The following is a 22,209-nucleotide window of genomic DNA, read 5'->3' as shown; positions in this document are numbered from 1 at the left end:
GCGTCGGTCAAGCATCCATCTGACTCTTGGTTTCGGCTCAGGTGGTGATCTCACGCGTTGTGGGTTCGAGCCCCGCGTTGGGCTCTGTGCTAGTGTGGAGCCTGCTTGCGATTCTCTCCCTCTTTCCCTCTCTGCCCCTGCCTGGCTTGTGCTTTCTCTCTCTCTCTCAAAAATAAAATAAATAAACACTAAAAAGGGAAGAAAGTATTTCATCTCTTTAAGGAATGGAGAGTAGTAACGTGGCATTGGGATACGGTAAGAAGGAAAACGACTTAGAAGCCAGTATTTAAGGGAGTTTTTTAATAAGCTTTTTAAATTTTAGTATGTTATTTTCATAACACTAGAGAAATGCAAAATAATTTCAAAAATAGGTGATTCAACTACCTAGCATATTCCTGACAGTCAATCACAATACTCTAAATACTTTTAGGGTTAGGAAACCCTGAGCTCACTGTGTAAACCCTGGGGGTAGGCTGTAGGCCAGAAGGACCCTTCTCTGTTCTAGCAGCAAGAACAGCCTAAGCTCAGTCAACTGGATATTCTATCCAAAGACCGAGTGTCTTGAGGAAAGGACACAAAGACAAAAGGTGCAGGTAAGTTACCTGTGGTAACCATGTCACCAGGAGTTCGAGGAGCATCAGCCCTCACATGACAAACCCCATGTCCCCGGCTGGGTTCCCAGTGTAGCTTCACCTAGGTTACTGCCCATTTTCTTGGCCATCCTGTTAATTTGTGAGCTGCGTAATATACTTCCAGTAAATTCCTCTTTTGCTTAAGTTAGCCAAAGTCACTTTGTGCTTACAATCAAGAACTTTAGACAGACACTTACATTTAAAAAGATTAATTGTTCTGACCCACATCATAGAAGCTGAACATTGTTGGTATCCTAAGTACTGCATGACTTAGCACAATCTGTCTTGTCACCCCAAATACCCTTTACACAAGCCCTAAAGAAATATTTGTGACCTCCCAAAGGTTCTTTCATCTAGAGGGTCTTTCTCACCAAGTCAGAAGACATACTCAATGCTCAAATATATATGCTGATGGGTGCCGGGGTGGCTCAGTCAGTTAGCGTCTGACTTTGACTCAGGTCTTGATCGCACAGGTCGTGGGTTTGAGCCCTGCGTCAGGCTCTGTGCTGACAGCTGGGAGCCTGCAGCCTGCTTCAGATTCTGTGTCTCTCTCTGTCTCTGATCCTCCCCTACTAGTGCTCTCTCTCTCTCTAAGTAATAAATAAACATTAAATTATATATATACACACACATATGTATATGTATGTATATATATATATATGCTGCCTAACCAAGTTTTCTGAAACTCCACTCTAGTACCACTTCCTCTGGGAAGTCATCTACCCCTTACCCCCAAATGCTTATATGCCACTCATCTGTGCTCCCATCACATTCCATGCATGTTTATGCCACTATTAGATTGCCAATGTATTTAGTTCATATTTTTCTCTCCCTCTTAAAGCATAAGTTGATTAATAACAGGAACCATGTCTTATTCACCTTTGTATCTCCAGTGCCTAGAAGAAATAAAATCACAGTAAGAGCTCCAAACACATCTATTGGATCAATGAATCATCCGCATATGTTTACGGTACCTGCTAGTTTCTAGCACATAACGGGCACTCAACAAATATATACTGATGGAATTAAGATACATTTTTAAATAATCAGTTTTAAACATATTCTTAATTCTACAGAATGTAGCTCAAAGATGATTTTGTCTCTTCCAAACCAATCAGGAGACCAAGGCTTGGTAAAAGCTACTGGGGAGCAAAAACAAGAGGAAGCCATCTAGTGCTACAGCAGGTTAATTAAGTACACTAGGGTCCATTTCCTGTACAGGCTCCATCCACGATTTTGAAGAAACATCACAGGGAGTCTGCAGCTTGAACACAAGCTGGCTCTTGAGGAAGGTGCTCTTTTATCCTGCTCAAGCCCTGCGGGTGGGCCTGTGTCCTGGGACTGTGCCCGAGCGGCAGCCCTTGGCGCATGCTCCTTCCACAGGTCTGGGAGCAGGAAGAGAGCTCTTAGGGTGCCCAGTCACCCACCCTAAGAAGAAGGAATCATCTGAGTCCCTACCTATCACACAGAGTCACCACAAGTCCACAAGAGTGGACTTTTTCCATAAGAAAAAGATGTTTGGATTTTAACATAAAATTCAAAGACTAGTTAACTACCTTGACTCAAATTGTACATAATACCATAACTTTTATTTCAGGTAGATATAGTTGGTATTTAACCTATCTAAAACTAGAAGGACCTGGACCCCAGAAATTCTTTTCTTCAGAGAAGTTTGTTAAAAAAAAACCCACTTTATTAAGACATGCTTAACATTTAAAATGATGTACATATTTAGGGGCGATTAAGCATCTGACTCCTGATTTTGATTGAAGTTATGAGTGAGCTCAGTGTTGGGCTCTGCACTGACAGCACAGAGCCTGCTTGGGATTCTCTTTCTCCCTCGGTCTCTCCCCTACTCACACTCTCTCTCTAAATAAATAATTTTTTTAAAAAATGGATAATTCAAAACAGTACAAATTTAACATATACAACTTGACGAGTTTGGGGATAAGTATCCACACATGAAGCCATCACCATCAGAGACCACAGATATATTCATCACCTCTCTAAGTCCTCTCCCACCACCTTTATTAATATGTGTGTGTGTGTGTGTGTGGTAAGAATATTTAACATACTATCTACCATCTTAGCAAGTTTTAAGTATAAAAATTACAGTATTGTTAGCTACAGGCACTACGCTATAAAGTCAATCTCTAGAACTATGTATGTACGTTTTAATAAATAAGCCCTATATTTAATTAAATAAGTGAAACTTAATCTTTAATCAATCTCAGGATCAGAAAGGTATTCTTTTGGGTGGCCCTGGCACACATTATGTTCCCACTGAGAAAAAAAAATGACTGGCATGTGAGTTCCATTGCTTCAGTGTGTTTCTATCACTGCAGGTGGACAGTAAGTACTTAATATTTTCTGAACAATGGAAAACAAACAGGATGAGAAGCCTTAAAATAAACCCCAAGACATACGATGGCAACATGAATGCGTAATTGTGCTTCTAAAGCCTCCCTCTCTGGGCCACACAGGAGGGGAGCGGCTCAGACCCGCCTCCAGATTCCTCCAGCTCCTCTCCCCTGCGCCCTGCACCCCACACCCCATCCTGTTAGCATCTCTCACAGGGACTGAGTCTTCTCGTCCTCACCTCCCTCAGACATCAATGTTGACTCACAACTGGACTTCGTAATTTAAAGCAACCAATGTTCCCCCAAAACTGAACATCCCTTTAGTAACAAGAGTATAATCAATAGTGGAAGGAGCTACCACTTATTGAGGGCTATAGGGATGATATAAAAGTCATCATGTGTAATTATCACCACCCAATTTCCATTTTGTAGAAAGGGATACTAGGCTCACAGTGGTTAAGTAATGCCCAGAGGCACAGAGCTGGCCAGCAGCACAGACAAAATCAAAGCTCTTTTTGCAACGCCTTTCTGCCTTCCAAAAACCCCTCAATAATGCACATTTAATTCTGAGTCCTCTTTTCCTGACTAATTACATGAAAATCAGGAGAGTTTTAGTGATACGCTCTTGCTTGTAGAGAATAGGGAAAGGTTCTTTCCCTGACTCTGTGAGGCAGAGAAGCATCCAGAACTATTTCATTTGTGCTCTTTTTCATAAAAGCTTAGAGTAATAATAGCACACTCCCTGCCAATCACCAGAACATCAAGGCAACTGACGAAGCCACCCTCCCCATCGCTTCCGTGTGACCACTTATTAGTTTCACGATGGGGTCTCTGCTTTAGCAATGAATCCCAAGCCTATCCTGCATCAGTCACTCTCGTGCCACATGTCACTTCCAAGCTCCATGTCAGACCTGTAACATCAGGATCTCCACAAGTGCAGACCAAATATATTTTAGCCCCACTTCACAACTGATTTGAATATGGAGTCGGGTAAAGAGGCTTATACTTCTCTGCCCTACACGTTCTGATAGAACATATGCACTCCAAAAAAGTGGTGACAAACTGAAATTTGGTAAGTCAATCACACTTGAAACCAAAACATGATGGATCTGATGAACCCAAATGATTAAGTAAATGACTCTTTCTAAAAAAAATAAACCAATCAGCCTGCACTGATTCTTTTGGTAACGAATTCTTTGTGTAAATTTGTTATTTTTAATAAATTCAGATTCACAGTCAAGAATCTTAATGCCCTTCTGTTTCCTAATTGCTAACCTGAATGACCAGGTAAGAGAATATGGCTATTTCAGCTACATCTAAAATATTGTTATAAAGATACAATAAAGTGACTATACCAAAAGATACATCTAGGGGCGCCTGGGTGGCTCAGTCAGTTAAGCGGCCAACTATGACTCAGGTCATGATCTCACAGGCTGTGGGTTCGAGCCCTGCATCAGGCTCTGTGCTGACAGCTCAGAGCCCAGAGTCAGCTTCGGATTCTGCGTCTCCCTCTCTCTCTGCCCCTCCCCTGCTCATGCTCTGCCTCTCTGTTTCTCTCAAAACTAAATACACATTAAAAAAATTTTTTTTAATACATCTAATTCAACATGATGAGATAAAGCCTGAGAAAATGCCTACCATATTATAGGATAAATGCTCGCTAAATCTGAAATTCAAAAATCACACAGCCAGCTATGCCACAGTCATGTAAATGTAAGATAAGCAGTCATCTAATTTTACAGGGAAGGAAGGCATAGAACATAACATTTATCAAGCAATACATGATAAAAACATTATCTTAGGTAATTCTCACGCCTCTGAGAATCAGGTCTGATCATCTCCTTTTTACCTAAAAATACCATAAATGACACGCTCTGGGTCACACAGCACACAGCCATAAGGCTAAGATGCACATTCAGCTTTGACTGTTCCAAAGCATTCCACAGAATTTAAGCAATACTTTTAAAACACCTAGATACTTGTAGTAGTATTTGGCTTCCTTATAATTCCCATATGTTTCAAAAGATTATGGGTCTGTGAACTTGATTAGCAGCAAAATGCAGATGTACCCACTAATTCATTCATCCGTCCATCAATCCATCCATTCATTCATTCATTTGTTCACTCATTACACAAAGATCTGTGACATTAAGGATCTGCCAAGGGAAAGATAGTGCCTGGTATGGGAACCCAAATCCACCAGGCCAGTGAGGGAGGCAGACTTATAAGGCAGACAACTGCCCAACAGTGCACCAACGTGGTGATGCAGGCAGGCTCAAGGTAGCACGGACTGGCGAGCAGGGACACCAGTGTCCAGGTCCATCTCGGGACACACACAGCTGGATCTGTACCTGTGCTTAGCGGCTATACTTACCTCTTTCTTCTCTTTGGCCTCATTGTTTTGGGTCATGGACACCTCTCTAAAACAATCTGTCAAGAGGTACAGAGCTTCTCCCTAGGTCTAAAAGAATGTACACACACTGACTTCATGGCATTCACAACTTTATGAGGATTATCCTCACTTCTCAGATGCAGAAATTAAGGCACTAAGAAGAACTTGCGTCAAGTCACACAATTAGTAAAGGGCAAAACCAGGGTTCAAGCCCAGCTGGCCTGGCTCCAGAGTGTATAGTGTTTACCACTCCACCAACAGTGTCCAAACTTTTTCATTTTAGGATCTCTTCACACTCTTAAAAATTACTGAGGACCCAATAAGCTTTTGTTTCTGTGAGCCATATCTATCCCTATTTACTATATTAGAAATGGAAACTGAGAAATCTTAAAATATATGCTAATTCATTTAAAAACAACAATAATAAACCCATTCTAAGTTACATGAAACATTTTTATGAAAACTCATTACTGAGACAAAAAGCAGTGAGAACAGTATTATTTTATGATTTTGCAGATTTCTTTAAGGTCAGGCTTACTAGACTGCTAGATTCGCATATCTGCTCCTGCTGTCAATCTATTGCTGTAGGATTTTTAGTTGAAGAAAATGAAGGAAATGTGGCCTCATTCTAATACATAATTGGAAAAAGGAGGAGTATTGTGATAGCCATTCCAGATAATTTTGACTGTTCTTTGAAACTACATCCAAACTCCGGGCACCCTCCTACACTGTTGGTGGGAATGTAAACTGGTACAGCCCCTCTGGAAAACAGTGTGGAGGTTCCTCAGGAAACTAACAATAGAACTCCCCTAGGACCCAGCAATAGCACTGCTAGGAATTTACCCAAGGGATATAGGAGTGCTGATGCATAGGAGCACATGTACCCCAATGTTCATAGCAGCACTCTCAACAATAGCCAAACCATGGCGAGAGCCTAAGTGTCCATCAACAGATGAATGGATCAAGAAGATGTGGTTTATCTATACCATGGAATACTACATGGCAATGAGAAACAATGAAATCTGGCCATGTGTAGCAACATGGATGGACCTTGAGGGTGTTATGCTGAGCGAAATAAGTCAGGCAGAGAAGGACAAATATCATATGTTTGCACGTATAGGAGGATTAGGAGGAACTTGACGGAGGAACAAGGGGGAGAAGAAGGGCGGAAATGGTGGGGGAAAGGGAGAGAGGCAAACCATGAGAGACTCTTGAATGCTGACAAAAACTGAGGACTGATGGATGTGGGGGGGAGGGGGGATGGGCATGGAGGAGGACACTTGTGGGGATGAGCACTGCGTGTTATGTGGAAACTAATTTGACAATAAACTATTTGTAAAAAAAAAAAAAAAAAGAAACTACATCCAAACTCAACAAGTACTAATTTCTTAAAGGTGGTTGCAGTGTGAACTATAAAACCCTTCAGTGATCCTGCCTTGGATATTTCTCTATATTCTAGTACACTAAAATCTATTGGTCCATCTCTCACTTTGGAGAGAGCTCTCTTTTCCATAATTTCATAATTTTATACACTGGTCCTTTGGAAAATCATGATTCACTGCACCATGTACATCCTCCACACATGCAAATATCTCAGGTATGTAATATCAACAAAATCACTTTTGTTAATACACCATGGATTGCAATCATCAGAAAAGTCTTTGGCGTTTTAGAAAGTTGTCAAGTTCACGGTGGCAAATCCAAGTTTTCCAAAATTCCAGTTTTGATAGGAAAGCCTGAGTTTGATCACTGGCAATAAAGAGTGTCCACTGGTTTTCTTGAAGTGACCAGACGCCCTGTATTCATTTCTGAGAAAACATCTAGCAAATCCCCAGTAAACCAAGAACTCAGAACTACCAGTGCGTTGGTCGGTCTCTCAACTACAAACGGCGTCCCATCAGAAGAGCCTCTAACTAAGCTCCCCACTCAGGTGCCTAAGAGCTCCCTCTCGGTTTGCAGCAGAAGCACTTCCTGTATGTTTTCCATTCATCACACAAGGCATTAAAAAGGTGCACCTGACTGCTAGGAATTTACCCAAGGGATACAGGAGTGCTGATGCATAGGGGCACATGGACCCCAGTGTTCACAGCAGCACTCTCAACAATAGCCAAACCATGGCGAGAGCCTCAGTGTCCATCAACGGACGAATGGATCAAGAAGATGTGGTTTATCTATACCATGGAATACTCCATGGCAATGAGAAAGAATGAAATCTGGCCATGTGTAGCAACATGGATGGACCTTGAGGGTGTTATGCTGAGTGAAATAAGTCAGGCAGAGGAGGACAGATACCATATGTTTTCACTCATGTGGAACAGGAGAAACTTAACAGAGGACTACAGGGGAGGGGGAGGGGGAAAATATTTAATGAGAGGGAGAGAGGCAAACCATAAGAGACTCTTAAATACTGAGAACAAACTGGTGATTTATGGGGAGTGGGGGAGAGGGGAAGGGGGGTGATAGGCATGGAGGAGGGCACTTGTTGGGATGAGCACTGGGTGTTATATGGAAACCAACTGGACAATAAACTATATTTTAAAATTTTTTTAAAAATAAAAACCATTAAAAGAAAACAGGTGCACCTGAGGTGGAGATTTAATACAGTGTGTGCTGGTAAGGGGCAGACAGACCACTGGCACAGTCAGTGCCACTGCCTTGATCCATGCAAAGTTCTACCCAGCACTGCTTTTGTACCATCAGTACAAATGTCAGTACGGTGGAAGAAGCACATGTCATCGTGTTATTACGAAGATAGTTTTTCGGACTCAGGAACTGCCTCTCCCCCCAGGGTTCCACAGAGCACACTTTGAGAAATGTGGCTTTCTGTTCTATAGCCTCCTCTGTGGGGAAGGGACCAAAACGTGTGAAACTTAAAGAGACCTTTAAGATGAAAATGGCTGCAAAACCAGTTACAACTGAGAGGGAGTCACCTCTCCGCTTGGGCAAAGGAAGGTGCCCACAGTCCCTGGAAGTGGGGAGACTTGAAGGTCCACAGAGACCCTTTGATGTAAAGATAGCGTGAACTCTACCTGTCAGACGAACAGACTCCAGTAACTAAAGAAAACGTATCAGAGGAGAGGCTGCAGCCTCTCTAGAAAACACCTGCCCATGAATGCATCTTCTTGCCCTTGAGGGATTTTTATAAAAGGGAATACAAATCAACAATCATACTTCACTGGAGAAAAAGCCTCCAAGAGATTACTTTTAGGAGGTGAGGAGAAAAGAAACTGTAATAACTTGCCCGGCAGGAAGTCAGGCAATCCTGAGACAAAGGGAAGGATGTTAAGACATGATGAGGGAAGAGAAGAGAGTGATGCTATCAGGCCAAAAGACCAGAGTATTAAAAGATTTAAAGAACAACAAAGGTGGAGGAGAGAGTATCTACCAAACGGAAAGGGGGACGGGGGGAAGGCCAATTTGTTTTGCTTTGTTTTGGCAAATCTGCTTCTTAAACAATCTAAGAATCCAGGCTCTGTGATTTATTAGCTTCAAGAATTGAGCAAATGAGTTAACTTCTTGGTGCCCCTTACCTCATCAGGAAAGGGAAACAGTAATTGGACCTTACTTAGGGCCGTTATAAAGATTACATAAGATAATGCAAAGGGCTATGAGCAGTGTTCCAGCACACGATAAGTGTTCGGTAAGTTTTAGCTTTTTATTTTTTCATCCGAGTGGGGAAATGAAACAGGAATCAAGAATATAAAATTCACTTTCAAGAAATGATCAAATCAGTGAGCTTTTTAAAAACAGCAGGATGCTGAAGCAGATCAAAGATGAAGACATTTAAAGTTTTGTCAGACTGTTCAGCTGATTGACAAACTAGACTAAAATTACACTTTCAATTTTCTAAGCACTTGGGTTGAGAGGTCTTAAAATATACAATTTCTCCAGGGTACCTGGGTGGCTCAGTCCATTAAGCGTCTGACTTTGTTTCAGGTCATGATCTCACAGTTCGTGCATTCGAGCCCAGCACAAGCCTGTCAACTGTTAGCAAAGAGCCGGCTTCAGATCCTCTGTCCACCTCTCTCTCTGTCCCTCCCCTGCTCTTCTCTCTCAAAAGTAAGCATTTAAAAAATATACAGTTTCTCTAAAAATAAGCTTAATGGTCCATTCCTACTATCAGAGACGAAAATGAAAGAATACATGGTGTTATCCAAAGGCTCTCTAAAATTCCTAACTTGTCTGTCACTCAGGCATACAAGTCAAGGTCTAGGTGGACCTGGAGAAGGTATCAGGTACCAGGCTCTAACCTGAATGCCCTCAGCTGCCTAGGAAACTCCTCTTCAGCTAGAAGGACAAGGCGGGTAGTTATTAGGAGGTACTGGGGAGTGGAAACAATTTGTCTTCTCTTCTAAGCATTACAAATAAGAAGAAATAAACCTCTCTTCTTGTTCCATAGTGAATATTCCATAATGAACATCTCCGGAGACTGAGAATCTCAGGTCTGAATCAAACACAAAGGTCATTAGCGTAAGCATTGATTTCACTGCTGTATTGATGAGCTTTAAGCTTTGTTTAAATGGAGATACATAGTTACTGATAAATGCATCATACTCAATGGTGAAAAGCTGTGAGCTTTTCCTCTGAGATCAGGAAAAAGACAAGAATGTCCTCTCTTACCACTTTTATTAAACACGGTACTGGAAGTCCTAGCTGCAGCAATCAGACAAGAAAAAGAAATAAAAGGCATCCAAGTTGATAAGAAGTAAAACTGTTACTATGTGCAGATGATATGATACTATATAGAGAAAACCCTAAAGACTCCACCAAACAACAACAACAACAACTGTTAGAACAGGTAAGTGAAAAAACAAACTGACATGAATTCAGTAAAGTTGCAGGATAAACAGAACTAAGAGTCCAGGTTTTTGTTCTGTTTAACTGTTTAAACTGAAAGAGCAAACAACACGTCATAAAGTCCTAAATACTTTCTCTAGTATTTGATTATATTCTATATTTCTAGCATTTGATTTAACCATAGATATGATTACATAAGGCAGACTTTGCAAACAAATCATCATGCATAATCAGCACTAATTTTCCACCATTCTTCCCAGATTGTACAACCCACTCAAATCAAAGAGGAAGCTGAAAGGCAAATGTAGACACAATCTGGGCTGTTGCCACAGAACATGTCTCATATGACCCCCTGACACACCTCCACCTGGTAGCCTACAGGGTTCCTCTCCCTCAGCTGTGAGAACCTACTGAATCTGGTCTTGGTTATACATGCCAGCCACCATTCCAGCCACGCGAACTTCCCGAAGCTCCTCAAAAGCTCCACAGATGAACACCTCTGTGCCATTAGACCCACCTCCCACAGTCATACAGAACCTGAAACTGCCCTCACCCAATGTAAAGAGATTTCTAGAATAAGACACCCGCACGCTTCTAGTAATTCCTTGGTTGCATCTAAAACCCACAGGTCCTCCCCAAGCTCCCCATCATGGAAGTCTTCTGATGCTTCTAGAAGTCATGATACCTGTAATTTAAACCCATTCCCTCTTAATCAGTTCACGGTGAAGATAAAATACTTGAAAGGCAATTAGAAATTGCTTCTTGTCTCCATAGAGCAGAATAAACCCAGTTCATCTGCCTTCTGTTTTCTAACACCGCACTTCATTACATCCCTTTTAGAATATTAATTCCATGGGAGCAGAGGACATATACCCCATGCCTCGTCCAGTTCCAGGCACGTAACTGAGCCTCAAATGGCAGACGGAGGACTGCATCCTTTCCTGTATCAAATTTTCCACTTCAGTATGGACTTATGCAGTCCAGAGTTACTCGTTCACCAAATATTTATTGAGCACTGAATGCTTCTGTAACCCAATTTCTGCCTCATTTATAGTCTGCCCCCAAATGAGAAATGTCATGCTCCCTAATGTTCAACATGTACCTTCCTTAAGAGAAGCTGAAAACATTTCAAAGTAAATTCAATTAGAATATTCGTGATTATGGCCTAACTACAAAACTTCATTCTACAAAATCTGTTCACCTTATGAGCAAGTTTAATCACACATAACACATTTTACGTTCCTAAACTAATAAAGTGATCTTAGTCACTTAATAAAGGCCATTAAAATATAACTATTTGCATTCATTCCAACTGTTGTCTCCGAATTCCCAGAATCTCTTTTGGAAAAAGTAGAAGGTAAGAAACTTCAGAAATTCAGAAAATTTTATTTCTAAGCTCAGAACTGAGATAATCCATATCGCAGAGTAAACGTTTTTTAGACCTTATAAGGTCTCTAAGGACTCTATAGTCTTCATTTTTTTTTTTTTGGATGAATATTTTACAGGATCAAATCTCAAAGTTAGCTCAAGTAATAGTACTCCCCACTTTCCATGCCACTACCGCTCATTTATGATCTGTCCGGCCAGTCACCACCACAGGAAGTTAAGTCACACAGGTTGTGTCCTTTAGCAAACCTCCTGCTTATTCTCTGACACCCCCATTATATTTAAGGTTTGTGTAAATGGTTTTGTGATGCTGTTTACATTAATTTCCCAGGTGTCTTAATTTAAGCTATTGTGATTTCAGAAGGCACTTTATTCCACTCTTCTAGATAAAAGAGCTAAACTGGCGTTACATGTTCTCTGCTATGAATTTAATGCAACCTCTTAGGTATTGCATCCACTGGTTTCCAAAATTCTGAAAGCATGTTTCCTAGCCACTTTTTCTATTTTTCCTCCTCTTTTATCCCCCATTGTTCAAAAAGAAGATCCCAGGCAGGCAATCTTATTGGCCCTTATATCTTTCAACTTCTTCCCACATAACCAGCATGAGAAATCAACCAACCTGCAGTGATAGTTAGAGACTGGTCCCTCGGCAAACAGGGCCTTGCCAGAGAATTTCACACCTACCCCTTGCCCCCAAGCCCCCAGACAGAGGGAGCTTACTCAGAAGAAACTTGGTTCCCAGAGGCCTTCAGAGTACACTTCCTGTCCAGAAGGGAAAGGCCGGCATCACACCTGCCTTCGGGGGTCACGTTCCTGGGTCACACAAAGCAGAGCAGCCCTCACGGCTGAGAAGCAGCAGGTAAATGTGAGCTCCCTCCTTCCTCCCTGGCCCAGGGCCACAGGGCACAAGCACAGCCCCACCTAACACAGGAAGCAGGAAGCACAGCCGCCTGGAAGACAAGATATCTATCATCCTTGTTCTTGCTCTGCCTGTTCTGAGAAGGGTGGAGGAAAGAAAGAGTAGATGGGAAGCAGTGTGAAAGAACAGAAGCAGGAAGATCTGTTGTGTGGCAAGCCCGGGATTCCGGGGCCGGGTAATGAGTGCCTCACTGGCTGGGGCATACGTGTGCAAAAGAAAGGAAGGCATGCGAGATATGTTTGAGAGGCTGACCACAAGAACCTGGATGTGAGGCAGGGAAAGGAACCTTACAGTTTACAGAACTTTCAAAGGAGGCAACAATTAGGATGATGCAGTGTGGAACGGCATCTGAGCAAGCCCAGACACCGGCAGGGATGAGCAAAGTCCCGCCCCCCGCCTTGCACCAACAAAGGCTGGTTCAACAGTGGAACAGACCCAAGGTGGAGGAGTCCAGGCTGGCTCAAGATCCTCCCCAGAACCTCTCAGTGCTAACTCCACACTGGTTTTTCTATTTGCTTCTCTCAAGGACCTGGGAGAATCCCAGGAGCAGAACCAAAGCCACAAGCATCCCTGGAAACAGTAGATGCCTCCTGATAACAGCCTGAGAACCTGGAAAGCTCTATCTACTCCCGGCATATCGCAAATGCCTTGCTGACCCACCCTGCAAATGAAATGAGCCTCCAAAGACGAGGTTCAGGTTGGCAGAGGGTTTGCCCTGTGGTCTCCTCTCCCATTCAGTCCCACATAGGAGTTTAAGGGAGAAGGGATTCATGTCCGTCAAAAATGTGTCACCTTCCCATCCTACAAAGCCCAATAATGTTGCTGTCAATCAAACTGGGGCCAACATGTCTCTAGCACAGCACTGGCCAATGGAACTCATTGCAGTGATGGAAATGGTAGTAGGCATATGAACTGAGGCTAATAGGACTGAGGATTTTTAGTTCACTGACTTTTAATCAACTTTGATAGCCACATGTGGCTAATGGTTACTGTGGATAGTGTAAACCCAGAACTCAGAAAATAAAAATTGATGGGGGTCAGGGGCACCTGGATGACTCAGTCAGTTAAGGGTCTGGCTCTTGATTTCGGCTTAGGTCATGATCTTGTGGTTAATGGGATGGAGCCCTGCATCAGGATCCGTGCTGGGCATGGAGGCTGCTTAAGATTTTCTCTCCCTCTCTCTCTCTCTCTCTGACCCTCCCTATCCCCGCCCCCACCAGAAAAAAAAAAAACAAAAAGCAAACAAAAAAAAAACTTTGGATAGATCACATCTTGCAAAGATGCCTGGAAAAAATTTCATGGAATTATATTTCTCTGCTGTGAGGAAGTGGACTCTGAACAGTCCAGCAAGTATTCAAGCTATTTTCCAGCACTCAAGTCTTCCTTGGTCATTACCATATCCACACATCAAATATCTATTTGGAAAGCGCTCAGAGACCCTACCACAACCCTCCATTTACTGTGGGAACCTCTCCATGAAGGCCCTGCAGATTTCATGCAGACTTTACAAGCCCCCCAGCAGCAGTGTGAAATTCAGCATCAAGAGAAGCAGTCCATCCCCAAGTCCAAGGATACTGTCCTAAAGGGCAATCAAGGATGCTCAAAATAATAAATGAATTTTGCACCATGCTCTACCTTGTATTTAGTCCTTTCACATGCATTATCTCACTGGAGCCTCACAATTACCTTATGCTGGAAGTACTGAGTCAGCACATTCATCTTACAGAGGTTAAGCGACTTCGCCAAGGCAATATGGCTTGTGTATAGTAACCACACACCTTACCTCAGGCTATCTCCCAAGGACTGAGGGGGATAAAAGCCAATCGAGAGAAAGGAAAAGTCAGCGTTGGAAATGGGGAAGGTGTAGAAGAGTGATTAGAACTGAGCACTTGGTTATGCAGATCTACTCGTCACCTTAGAAATCAATCGATCTCAGGACGGCTGGGTGGCTCAGTGGGTTAAGCGTTCGACTTAGGCTCAGGTCATGATCTCAAGGTTCGTGGGTTCCAGCCCCGCGTCGGGCTCTGTGCTGACAGCTCAGAGACTGGAGCCTGTCTCAGATTCTGGGTCTCCCTCTCTCTCTGACCCTCCCCTGCTCATGCTGTCTCCCTCTCAGAAATAAATAAAACATTTTAAAAAATTAGAAATCAATCGATCTCAGTCTCCTTCGTTTAAACATGAACACACGCGGTTCTAAAGAGTTAAGCACCTCAGTCGAGGTCCAATGAAAAGGAGACTATGCTCTAAAATACTAGTTCCCAAAGTATGGTCCCAGGACCAGCAGGAACAACATCACTTGGAAGCTTGTTAGGAATTTAAATTCTCTGGCCCCTTAAGAACTAACTGAAACAAAACTTTGGGGGCGGGGCTCACGGTCTGTTTTGTTCAAACACGCCATCATGTTGGTGAGGCTGACGTTCACCCCCATTTCACAGGCACTGCTCTAGAAGTAGGCGTCTAAGGTCCATTCCATTTCCTCTGGGCCACAAACAACTCGGTCATCAAGGGAGCGGAAAGGAAACTGCTGGTTGTGAAGCATCCTGGTGACATCAGCCCTGACCTACTGTACACCTCGGCTAACAGGCTCTGTAAACTCCGTACACAGACCTCCAGCCTCCTGTGGCTGGGGCAGAGAGGAAACTCTTTTTTACTCAGAAAATCTGGGTTTACAGCCAGGAGAAAAAGGTTTATTTTATAGCCAGTACTAGATTGTGCGGAGAGTACCCTAACTTCTAACCTCATTTGATAAATAATATTTGGTACATGATGTAATGTCCCCAACTGTGAAAAGGTAAGTTTCTGTAAGAACTGGGGTTCCAGTTTCTCAGAGAATGGAGATAGATGAAAATACACACAGCATCATAAAGCCATTGGTCTGTAGTAATAATGATAATAATAATAATAATAATAATACCAGCAGCAAGTATTTACTGAATGCTTTCAGTGTGCCCAGCATTGTATATCGGCACTGTTTTTCTTCGCCCTCCTGCAATTCCAAGAGGCAACTGTTTCCATTTCATCCCTGAGGCTTTAACAGGTCAAATGCCCTGAGATAACACAGCAAGGAGGAAGTGGGGCTGAGGAGGCAAGCCAGGTCTACTGTTCCTAAACAATCCAAAACACTACCTCTTTTTTCATTGTGACACATTCTAATTTTGAGGCTGTTTAATTTCATTCAGACTCTTTATGTTAGTGAGTTTTAAGTACTGGATCTTTATCATTTTTTTAAGCTATTATGCCACGTACAGTTCAAAATAGCCCTCAACCCCAAGTTTACCCCAAGTCCTTTAAGCATGTGGTCAAGAACCAGGATAACTCACACTGAAGAATTCATGGCAACACAGACATCCAAAAGCTGGATCAAAGGCAAGAATCAATTTTATTCCCACCATGCCTGGGCAACATGCCCAGGAAAGCCCTGACCACCTGATCAAAGCAAGCCCTCTCTGCTCATTGCTCCACAGTACAGCATCCTTATCTCTTTTACTGTACATAATACATGGAAATGTCCACACAGTGATCCCACCAAGGGGTGAGCTCTTAAGAGTGGGAACATGACTGATTCAACTGTGTGCTTCTAGGGCAGTAAATACATAATAGACACCTAAGGGACGGTTCTCAAGATCTGTAGCAAGACAGCCAAGTTCTTATGAGATGGTAAAAGTAAACTACAATTTAAATATAAGATGTAAAACTATGAAACTTAAAAAAGAAAACGCTAGAGAAAATCTTTGGGATGTAGGCCTGGGCAAAATGTTCTTAGATTTGATACCAAAAGCATAACCCGTAGAAGGAAAAAGCAAACAAACAAAAAATACATTGGACTTCATCAAAATTAAAAACTTTTGCCCTACAAAAGATCCTGTTAAAAAGATAAAAAAAGGCAAACTACACACTGGAAAAAAAAAAATATATATATATATACAAGCCATATAACTGACAAAGGACTCATTTTTAGAATATATGAAGAACTCTCAAAGCTCAACTATAAAAACAACCAATCCAGTTAAGGACAGGAGCAAGAAGACATGAACAGACATCTTACCAAAGAGGAGATACAGATGGGAAATAAACACATGAAAAGAAAAAATGTTCGACATCATAAGCTATTAGGGAATGCAGATAAAACCAGGAAGAGACTAGAACACTTATTGGGACGGCTAAAATAATAAACCAGTGCTGGTGAAGTTGCAGAGGGACCCGATCTCTCCTACATGGCTGGTGGGAATGTAAAATTGTATGGCCAATCTGGAAAACAGTTCGGCAATTTCTTAAAACACAAAATATACACTTAACCATTCAAAATCCAGAAATCACGCTCCTGGGCATTGATCCCACAGGAAGGAAAACATGTCTGTACAAAACCCAGTACATACATGTTCACAGCAACTTCCATTGTAAGAGCCCAAAACTGGAAGCAACCCAAATGTCTTTCAGTAAGTGGTTAAGCAAGCTGTGGTATAACCATACCATGGGATACTACTCAGCAATAAAAAGGAACAGACTATTGATAATGTGACAGCTTGAGTAGATCTCAAGGGTGTTCTGTTAAGTGAAAAAGCTAATTTCAAAAGGCCATATACCACATGATTTTATTTAACTTATGTTTTTCTTTTTTAGAGAGTAAGAAAGAGAGCAGAGGCAGGGGAGAAGGGCAGAGAGAGAGAGAGACAGCGAAAGAGAAAGAGAGAGAGAGAGAATCCCAAGCAGGCTCCATGCTCAGTGTGGAGCCCAACATGGGGCTCAATCCCATTTTGGGATCATGATATGAGCCAAAATCAGGAGTCAGATAACCAACTGAATAAGCCACCCAGGCGCTCCCCACATGATTTTACTTCTGTAATATTCTCAAAATGATAGAGATGGAGAAGAGATTAGTGGTTACCAGGGTTTAGAGATGGGTGAGGGGAGGGAAGAGTGGATGTTACTATGAAAGAGTAGCATAAGGAACAGCCTTGAGGTGATGGAATAGTTCTGTATCTTGACTGTGACGGTGGTTACCGGAATCTACACATGTGAAAAAAACTGCGTAGAGGGATATATGTGCGAACACAAATGTGTGCGTGTAAAACCAGTGAAATCTGTCCACACTCTGGATTGTACCAATGTCAACTTCCTGGTTCTATTGTACTGTGGTTATGTAAGATGCTACCAATGGGGGTAAATGGGTGAAGAGTACACAGGACCTCTCTACCATTTTTGCAACTTCCCATAAAGCTATAATCATTTCAAAGTGACATGTTTTTTTAAAAAAGTAAACTATGGACATTTTACTTAAAACAAAACAAATGAAAAAGAGGTGAATATAGCTTCACGACTGGCCAGTGAGATCCCAAACACAGACTTAAATGCACACAGTAGGACTATGTGACTTCATTTTTTTGAAAAGTTAAATCTAATCGTCCAGAGTTTTAAGAGGGATACATTTCCTAACACCTTAGAGCTACTTCCCCATCCCCCTGATACAATTAATAGGGGAAAAAAATAAAAGGAAAAAAACACCTGATGTGTGAAGAACCCCTTTGGGGAAGCAGGAGTCCTGCCCTGGAATGAACGAACAGGCCCTGTTTCACAAGTACAGAGGCCCAGGGCCTCACAATTTAGAGAACGCGGCGCTGTGCCAACACACAAGCCCAGGCGTGGCTTCCTTCAGCAAAACTACTGTACTCACCTACCCACGACGGCCAAGATTTAAATTCTGCCTTTCTTCCAAGACAAAACAAAGTCAAACCAACAAAATAAAAAAAAAATTTTTTTTAAATCACTTAGCAAACAAAAACCTCAACGACCTCGGACTATATTCCAACAAACCTTGTAATTAAAGATGTCCTTTCGATTGACCTCCAAAGCACCCCTTTGCTTTTCAAGTATTCTATTGCCTAGTGAATTCTGGGACACAAGAGCCTACCGAAATTAATGAAAAAAAATGGGAGAAGAAAAATTATTCAAAGCGCTAGAGAATTTCCTGACCCGAGCTGCTTCCATATGCATTTGAAATGCAGATAGCACTGGGGCGTTGGGGGGTGGGGGGGATGCTACTTTGGGAGAAATTTGCATATCAGAACGACTAACAGGTCTTATTACAGCGTTAACTTCCTTTTATTTGATTGGCCTGGAAAATCTTTCAGATTTTTACAATTTTCACTAGCAAGTCCCTTATTTCAGAAGTCGTTAATTTTTTTTTAAAAGCCTTAGACAGTACTTTATCATTTTCAAAGCAGTTCCACAAATTACTATGTAGAAAAACAACACTGGTACCTAGGGGCTGTGCTTTCCAGCGGAACACTCGCCAGCCAGGCTGCCTTCCAATTTCAATTAGTTCGGCCATCTTTCCCCCAGGCCCTGGGTNAAAAAAAAAAAAAAAAAGAAAAGTATAGCTCTACCCACAGAAGCCTCCGGACTCACTGGCCAAGGGCAGACACTCTCAAGTCTAATCAGGAGAATGCCTTCCCATAAAATTACTCACATTTCTGCATTCATGTGCTTTTCTTAACAACAGCACTTTTAAATCTCATTTAAACTGAAAGTCCTCCATTAGCTTCCATGAAAAGATGTATTTTTAAATGCTTTGATCTCCACATGCTCTTTGGTACATTAGTATTCTTCACTCTCCACCATCAGCATAGAACCTAAAAGACCAAGACTTCTGTGCATTTTAAAAAGAAGAAGGAGGGAGAATGAATTTTAAGTGTAGCACCTTCTCGCCCTCCTGTCCCCTTGCAGAGTGTACCAGGTTTCCTTATTTATCTTGAGAACTGTACCTCACAAAAGCCAAACTTACCCATCTAAAAACTAATCATCGTGGAAACTAATTTGACAATAAACTATTAAAAAAATAAATAAATAAATAAATAAAACCTAATCATCCCCCCAGACCCCACCAGGGAGGGTAGAGGCATCTCTAAAACCTCTGCTCTAGTCTTCCTCCTCTTCACTCTGGTCAAATCAGTGGTTTCCAACCCTTTACTCCTCTGCAAAACAGTTCAAATTGTATTCAAATATTGTTACCATACAATTCCCACAAAGAATGCTCACAGTAGATGCACTACGATGCTCAGAACACCACATTGGTCTAGAACTTGCAATCCAGAGAGCTCCCTTAATCCTTACCCTGGGTCTAACATCTGCAGGGAGCCACTGGGGTCCAGCAGTGGTGGGCAGCCAGCAATGGGTGGGTCAGTCAGCAGTGGGGGGGGGCATCCAGGAGTGGGAGACAGCCAGGAGTGGGGGGCAGTCAGCAGTGGGGGGGCAGTCAGCAGTGGGGGGGCAGTCAGCAGTGGGGGGGCAGTCAGCAGTGGGGGGGCAGTCAGCAGTGGGGGGGCAGTCAGCAGTGGGGGGGCAGTCAGCAGTGGGGGGGCAGTCAGCAGTGGGGGGGCAGTCAGCAGTGGGGGGGCAGTCAGCAGTGGGGGGGCAGTCAGCAGTGGGGGGGCAGTCAGCAGTGGGGGGGCAGTCAGCAGTGGGGGGGCAGTCAGCAGTGGGGGGGCAGTCAGCAGTGGGGGGGCAGTCAGCAGTGGGGGGGCAGTCAGCAGTGGGGGGGCAGTCAGCAGTGGGGGGGCAGTCAGCAGTGGGGGGGCAGTCAGCAGTGGGGGGGCAGTCAGCAGTGGGGGGGCAGTCAGCAGTGGGGGGGCAGTCAGCAGTGGGGGGGCAGTCAGCAGTGGGGGGGCAGTCAGCAGTGGGGGGGCAGTCAGCAGTGGGGGGGCAGTCAGCAGTGGGGGGGCAGTCAGCAGTGGGGGGGCAGTCAGCAGTGGGGGGGCAGTCAGCAGTGGGGGGGCAGTCAGCAGTGGGGGGGCAGTCAGCAGTGGGGGGGCAGTCAGCAGTGGGGGGGCAGTCAGCAGTGGGGGGGCAGTCAGCAGTGGGGGGGCAGTCAGCAGTGGGGGGGCAGTCAGCAGTGGGGGGGCAGTCAGCAGTGGGGGGGCAGTCAGCAGTGGGGGGGCAGTCAGCAGTGGGGGGGCAGTCAGCAGTGGGGGGGCAGTCAGCAGTGGGGGGGCAGTCAGCAGTGGGGGGGCAGTCAGCAGTGGGGGGGCAGTCAGCAGTGGGGGGGCAGTCAGCAGTGGGGGGGCAGTCAGCAGTGGGGGGGCAGTCAGCAGTGGGGGGGCAGTCAGCAGTGGGGGGGCAGTCAGCAGTGGGGGGGCAGTCAGCAGTGGGGGGGCAGTCAGCAGTGGGGGGGCAGTCAGCAGTGGGGGGGCAGTCAGCAGTGGGGGGGCAGTCAGCAGTGGGGGGGCAGTCAGCAGTGGGGGGGCAGTCAGCAGTGGGGGGGCAGTCAGCAGTGGGGGGGCAGTCAGCAGTGGGGGGGCAGTCAGCAGTGGGGGGGCAGTCAGCAGTGGGGGGGCAGTCAGCAGTGGGGGGGCAGTCAGCAGTGGGGGGGCAGTCAGCAGTGGGGGGGCAGTCAGCAGTGGGGGGGCAGTCAGCAGTGGGGGGGCAGTCAGCAGTGGGGGGGCAGTCAGCAGTGGGGGGGCAGTCAGCAGTGGGGGGGCAGTCAGCAGTGGGGGGGCAGTCAGCAGTGGGGGGGCAGTCAGCAGTGGGGGGGCAGTCAGCAGTGGGGGGGCAGTCAGCAGTGGGGGGGCAGTCAGCAGTGGGGGGGCAGTCAGCAGTGGGGGGGCAGTCAGCAGTGGGGGGGCAGTCAGCAGTGGGGGGGCAGTCAGCAGTGGGGGGGCAGTCAGCAGTGGGGGGGCAGTCAGCAGTGGGGGGGCAGTCAGCAGCGGGGGGCAGTCAGGGGAAATCTTAAGTCAGTTTGGAAGGGACCCATGACTGTTCAACATTTCAAGCCTTGACTTTTCACTTCCCGAAAAGGAAGGAAGTTTTTTGGAATAGTAGCTATTAATATTCCTCTATTCTGGTTTTACTCGCTTATGGCAAGTAATATTATTGTTTGGGGTGTTCCAAAGCATCTTCGCGTAACACAACTGGCTCTCCTGGCCCCCTACCGACGCCATCACCAAGGACTGCATAGGCAGTTCGAAAGCTCGATTCTCGTAACATGCCTCATGCCTCGAAAGAGGAAATGGGCAACCACGTCCGCACTTTATCAGGGCTGAGCAAAGATGAGGGACCAAGGGCACAAAATGTTCGGTCCCAACCGCAAAGCCTCAGGAGGCCGCACGATCAGGGCGCCCGTCTACTCAAGTCCCAGTCCAGGTGATCCGTACACCAGCCGGGCATTTTTCATAGCACTCGCCATCTGAAGACAGTAAACCAACGCCCAAGCCAAAATAGCAAAAAACCTTCAAACAAAAATGGAAAGGGAAAGCCAGCCACCAATCCAGACACCGCAGAGCAGGGCGTGGCGCGGCGCGGCGCGGGAGCTGCGGGCCGGGAGCCGCGAGTCTCCGCCTGGGCTCCTAAGGGGGAAACTTGGAAACCGCGCTGGGAGCTCAGCGCACGAGGCGGGGGCCCCGGCGGAGGGCGCGCGCGGCGTCGTGCGTTCCGCCGCCTCGTCCTCCAGCCCGGCAGCCTCCGGAGCGCATTCGGCCCCTGCCCCAGCTCAGGGCTCCCCGCTCCGCTCGGCTGTCATCGGCCGACGCGCCACTCTCCCTCCTGGCACAAATGTCACATCCCAAGAAAAACCAGCTCCACTTGGAAAGTTTCATTTCTCCCCCCATGAAACCAGATTCTTTTAAAGGCAGCACTAACAGCAAGGGAGAGCCGAGCCTAACTCCCCAGCTTCTGTCGAAGAAACTTCTCTGGGGAGAACAAAGGAGCAGCAGCTAAGGCGATCCGAGCCCC

The 22,209-nt window shown here is 44.9% G+C and overlaps 1 protein-coding gene across 5 annotated transcripts in view; it reads right to left on the bottom strand.

Annotated features, from left to right (window-relative positions):
* AMOTL1 (angiomotin like 1) overlaps positions 1-22,209 on the bottom strand; it is a 154,614-nt gene that overhangs the window by 78,887 nt on the left and 53,518 nt on the right. The window contains exon 1 of one of the 5 annotated variants that reach the window (XM_077775034.1): positions 12,252-12,431. The exons of 3 other annotated variants lie outside the window; for them this stretch is intronic. The gene's annotated coding sequence lies outside the window, so the exon portion shown is untranslated. Of the gene's footprint in view, positions 1-12,251; positions 12,432-22,209 lie in introns of those variants that run through there. One more of the 5 variants, XM_077775033.1, reaches the window with a different exon arrangement.

The sequence above is a fragment of the Crocuta crocuta genome, unplaced genomic scaffold, assembly GCF_008692635.1.
Source record: "Crocuta crocuta isolate KB4526 unplaced genomic scaffold, BGI_CrCroc_1.0 scaffold1293, whole genome shotgun sequence".
NCBI lineage: Eukaryota > Metazoa > Chordata > Mammalia > Carnivora > Hyaenidae > Crocuta > Crocuta crocuta.
This window is presented reverse-complemented; position numbering and strand designations above follow the sequence as displayed.